At 34.7% G+C, this 5,835-nt stretch overlaps 1 pseudogene; it reads right to left on the reverse strand.

The window, feature by feature from the left end:
• LOC137221958 (UDP-N-acetylglucosamine--peptide N-acetylglucosaminyltransferase 110 kDa subunit pseudogene) overlaps window positions 1-5,835 on the reverse strand; it is a 210,379-nt pseudogene that overhangs the window by 18,942 nt on the left and 185,602 nt on the right.

Below are 5,835 nucleotides of genomic sequence, written 5' to 3' on the forward strand. Positions count from 1 at the left end.
AATGTTTACAGAACACTCAACCAAACAGTAAAATACTCATCCTGCTCAACTACATGTGAAACGTTTTCCAGCATAGATGACATGCTAGGCTGTAAGAGAAGAGATTGAAACCCACATACGTTGCTGGTGGGAATGTAAAATGGTGCGGCCATTTTACAAAACAGCTTGAGAGTTCCTGCAAGTGTTAAACATAGAGTTACCCTATGACCCAGCAGTTCCACTACTAAATATATACCTAAGAGAAATAAAAACTTATGTCTGCACGAAAGCTTGTACGTGAATGTTCATAGAAGCATATTTCTAAAAACAAAAGGTAGAAATAATTCAGATGACAACTGGATAAATGAATAAACAAAATGTGGAATATCCATACAATAGAATAGCATTCAGCTATGGAAAGGAATGATCTACTGATCCATTTTACAACATGGATGAACCATGAAAGCATTATGTAAAGTAAAAGCAGCCACTCACAAAAGATCACATATTGTACGGTCCCATTTATATGAAATGCCCAGAATAGCAAATCTGTAGAGACAGGAAGTAGATGAGTGGTTGCCTAGGGCTGAGAGGGTTGAGGAGATTGAAAAAAGCTTGTTAATATGTAATGGGTTTTTTGTGGGGGAACAGAAATCTACAATTGGATTGTTGTGATGCTTACACAAGTCTTTTAGTGGTTACACTGAGAACCACTGAATTGTATACATTAAAGTGTTGAAATTATGGTATGTAAATTACATCCCAATAAAGCTGTTAAAATTATGATAATTTTATATTTATAAATTTGAAAATTCATCGAAAATGACAAATTCTTTAAAAATGCAAGCTAACAAGACTAACCCAAGAAAGAAAACATATCTCAAAAACCTATATCTACTGCAAAAGTTGTTTGTATAATTAAGTACCTTTACAGAAAATGCTTTCCAGGGATAAACGGCTTTCCAAGTAAATTCTTCCAAATATTTAGGGAAGAAATATTGGTAATCTTACATAAAAATATTCCAGGAAACAGAAAAGTATATATTGCTCAAAATATTTATAAGGCCAACATAAGCTTCAGATCAAAACTAAAAAGAATATTACAAGAATAGAATCACAGGCCAGTTTCTCTTTTGAACATGCATGCAAAATGTGTAAACAGAAGCACAAACTGTATCCATGGTATGTAAAACAATCATATATCACAATCAAAGTAGCTTTATTCTAGTAATGCAAGGTTGGTTTAATGTTCAAACATGAAACTGATCCCAGGAATGAATTAGAGTGGGAAAAAAAGTCATTTAAAACAGAAGTCTTGGGACTTCCCTGGTGGTCCAGTGGTTAGAACTTGGCGCTTTCACTGCTGGGGCCCTGGGGTCCAATTCCCGGTCAGGGAACTAAGATCCTGCAAGCCATGAGGCAGGTATCCCCCCCGCCAAAAAAAAAGGAAAAAAAGAAGACAACCAGGAGAAGCACAAGATCGAATAAACATAACAGATAACACCTTATGAAAAGTAGGTGAAGATTATGGAATATTCTAAAATTTTAAAACAAAAAGAAACATTTAAAGATTCAAGAGGATGTGACAAATATTGTACATAGGCAAAAAATAAAATAAAATATACGGATGATGGGAGCCCAAAAATCCAGATGCCCATGTCCTGTCTCTGAAGATTCTCATTCAATGGGTTATGGATTTCCTCTATGTTTAAAAGCCTACAGGTGTTATAAAGCAGAAACTACACCATTGTAAAGCAATTATACTCCAATAAAGATGTTAAAGCACAACCAAACAAACCTACAGGTGATTCTGATATGATGCACAGACAATGTAAAGCTTCTGCTTTACAGGAAATAATACCAGATTATTTTGTTATTTTATAGTTATAGTAACAGGTTGTGCTATTGACCGGTAAGTCTGATGTCAAAATGCACTCCCCACTAGGGATATAAAAGGAACTAATAGTCTGTACGGCTGCTTGGTGGCAGCATGCATGTATTGCAAGGGCAATTATTGTAGGAATCCAAATGAGTGGAACATTTTAGAATTGGAAGACTACATACAGATCATCTAGTCAAGCTTCCAACTATTATAGTTGTGAAAACTAAGGCCCATATAAAAGAAATGATTTATCTCCAAAGAGTGTTAGTGAAAGAGTATGAAATTAAAAATATCTCTGAACTTTTAATTTAGTGCTGTTTTTATTAATCTCATGTATTAGCTTAAACTTCAGTGTGACAGATTTGGGATTGAATTCTTGCTCAGATTTACTGATTGCGTGCCTTTTAGTAAGTTACTAAAACACTTTTTAAAAAAAAATAGATTTATTTATTTATTTATTTTTGGCTGCGTTGTCTCTTCCTTGCTATGCGCGGGCTTTCTCTAGTTGCGGTGAGCGGGGGCTACTCTGTTACGGTGCGCGGGCTTCTCATTGTGGTGGCTTCTCTTTGTTGCTCAACACGGGGTCTAGGTGTGTGGGCTTCAGTAGTTGTGGTTCACGGGCTCTAGAGTGCAGGCTCAGTAGTTGTGGCACATGCTCTTAGTTGCTCCGTGGCATGTGGGAGCTTCCCGGACCAGGGCTCAAACCCGCGTGCCCTGCACTGGCAGGCAGATTCTTAACCACTGCACCACCAGGGAAGCCCTACTAAAACACTTTTAACTTCGCTTCTCACATATGTAAAATGGTGAGCCTTGGCTGATATAGAATATGAGATAACCTAGCACTGTTCTTAACACATACACGTAGTTAACATTTTTTGGCTCTCATCCCTCTTAAACAGCCTCTATCCTCTTAACAATGAAAGTGTGTTTCAGCTAGCAAAGCACCCCAGAGCTGACCACATTCTGGCAAGAGATATAGGATTCTTTTTCTTGCTGGTGGTTCTTTATACCTGATATTTGAACTGCACTGAAACATGAACATCTCTTGTTTATGCTGTATTAATGGATTGATGAATTTGATAATTTGATAGATGAATTTTAAAAAGTAATATGCAGGGAAAAAAAAGTAATATGCAGGAATTGAGCTGCCTTACTCTCAAGAAATATAATTCGATAGTGGTGGCTAAAACGATAAACAGTGTTTGGATAGGGAGTCCATATTGGATGTGAACTACCTGTACTCCCATTCGTCTATTAAGAATAAATAGAATCCTTTCAAAATCTGTTTTAAAGCGCAGTTATTTCCTTCTGACTCCTTTAAGTTACCTGCAAGAAAAAGACAATCTCCTGAATCCTTGCTTAAAAGGCTTTTAATATAAAGCAGATAATTTTTTGCAACATTTCCCAAACTTTTCATTATCAAATTGGCTGAGGCTTCTCAACGATTATCATTTCACAACAATATCTCCCTTTTCACCTTTTTTAAAAGAATTGGCCTCGTAGATGTGCCCTTAAAACAGAGCTTCACTCTCAACTTATTTTATATTTTGTATTCAAACAGTATGAAGAAAACAGGATCAGGGAATTCAGCCATAAAAGCGAATGGATTACTGATACATGCTACATCATGGATGCAACTAAGTGAAAGAAGTCAGGCACGAGAGGCTCTATATTGTATGGTTCCATTTATATGAAATGTCCAGCAGTGGCCAATCCATACACACGGAAAATATTACACATTAGTGGTTTCCAGGGGTTTGGAAGAGAGGGAAATAGGGAATGACTCCTCAAAATGGGTGTATGTTTCCTCTTGGGGTGATGAAGATGTTTTGTAGTTGGACAGTGGTGATAGTTGCACAACATTGTGACAGTAGTAAATTCCACTGAATGGTACAGTGAATTGTTAAATGATCAAAATGGTGAATTTTGTGTTATGTTCATTTTACTACAATAAAAAGGAGAAAGAATTAGGGAAAGACTTAGAGTTTGGGAAACTAAGGTGAACTGGTCAAGAAAAAGACAGCTCTACTGTTGAGTGTTCTCTCAGCTCTCCCAGTGCATTAATCCTCAGCAAAAAGTAGCCTGAACTTGTCGATGATAGTCATTCAACACAGTCCAGGGAAAAGTAAATAAAATAAAACCCAACTCTTCTTCTTTAGCACATCTATGAAAGGTTAACTTGCTGCTCAGCCACGTGGACATTCATGAAATCGTTTCACTTTCGGTGTCCTCTACTTCAGTACTTTACTCACAGCTCATTCACACATGTAGGCAACAGCATTCCTTAATTGGATGGAATCTGCAGTGCTGGTTGTGATCGGTCTCATGAAAAGAAAAGGGAAGGAGGAAAAAGCCTCCACATTGACTTGGTGGTCTTGACGAAATGGATGCAGAAGACAGCTTGAGTGTCAAACTGGAAACTGTTATTTTCCTTTTCCTTTTCTTTTTATCTTTCCTATCAGGTCTTCTGCTCACTTCCCACCCCCTTCTCTCAAACAGGAAAGACACTAATTAGCTGCTTTTTTGTGTTTTTGGTAAAACACCTATTGTTTTGCGTTTCTTGTTGTTCGGTGAACATTATTGTTTTTACTGCCAAATGAGCTTCAGTGGTTGATGTAGGGGGTCTCTTGGGAACTTAACGTTTTCCAGTTTAAGTGGAAAAGCTTTTTTGTTTGAATTGGCTTTTACTGGGTGCTTCAAGGTTTGCTCTTGGCTCTTTGAAGGGGGACTGGATAGCACTGTGTTTCCTTTGAGGTTCCAATGAAGAAAGGATCCTATGTCTTGGGCACTTTTTGTTGATTTTGCTGTGTGTCCTCTCTAGTAGCCAGATGCAGATTCCAGGAAAATGACATATAAATGAATATAAGTAATCTAATATGTTTACAATTTGCTTTGGCCATACTCCTGGTCTTACTCTACTTGTAGCAGATGGCTTTAAAGAGCATTAGCTATGTATATATTAAAAATAATATAAGTATACCAATATTAAATATTATATTGATGTATAAGTGTAATATACTAATATTTATATTAGTGTATAACAATTATGTATTATATTAATATATATTTTTGCCTAGCATATATTATATACAAAATATATGAGTAATGAAATGTATTTCTATGGTTAATATGTTCATAATATTAATATGATATATCCTGTAATATTGATTATAAAACAATTATATCATAATATATAAATATATAATTATTATTTTCTGATATAATACACTATAGTTAATATATTCTATATAACAATATATAATGTATTAGTATAATTGTATTATATAATATAAATATAATACATATATAAAACTATATATCTTTTAGTTATACATTACACATACGAGTATGTATAGCTATTTATAATTTTATTTACATAGGAATCTGGTCATCATAACAATTGATGTAAAAATATGCAATATTTTCAATCAAATGGGCCTTAACCTCACTACCTACACATAAGTACTTTTAAAATCTTGAACCCTGTCTAACTCATGCTTCCATATCTCTCAACCCGCTTTTCTACACATGCACGTAGACACACATTTCTACACGATATATATGTATACTACCAGTTTTCAGTTCAATGTATATAAATATATAATATATAATGATATTCCTGTGTATGTATACAAATATAAATCAAAGGTATGTGTATAGGTATGTATTTCATATGTTTATATAAATATATCATACAAATAATGTATGTGTATATAAATACATGACTGTATACATACATACACAGAAATACACTTATTTAAACAAAAGGGACCTTAATAAACATAGTTCTCTAAGAATAAAAGGTTATGTCTCACTCTTTCAATAACAGTTTATAGTTTTCTACTGTATGTGCTTCTATAATTGTTATGAACATTTCGCATTTTTGTTGAATGTTAAGTTGTTTTAAATTTTTGCCTTTTTTTGTTTTTTTGTTTGTTTTTTTGGTACGTGGGCCTCTCACTGTTGTGGCCTCT

The sequence above is a fragment of the Pseudorca crassidens genome, chromosome 3 (assembly GCF_039906515.1).
Source record: "Pseudorca crassidens isolate mPseCra1 chromosome 3, mPseCra1.hap1, whole genome shotgun sequence".
NCBI lineage: Eukaryota > Metazoa > Chordata > Mammalia > Artiodactyla > Delphinidae > Pseudorca > Pseudorca crassidens.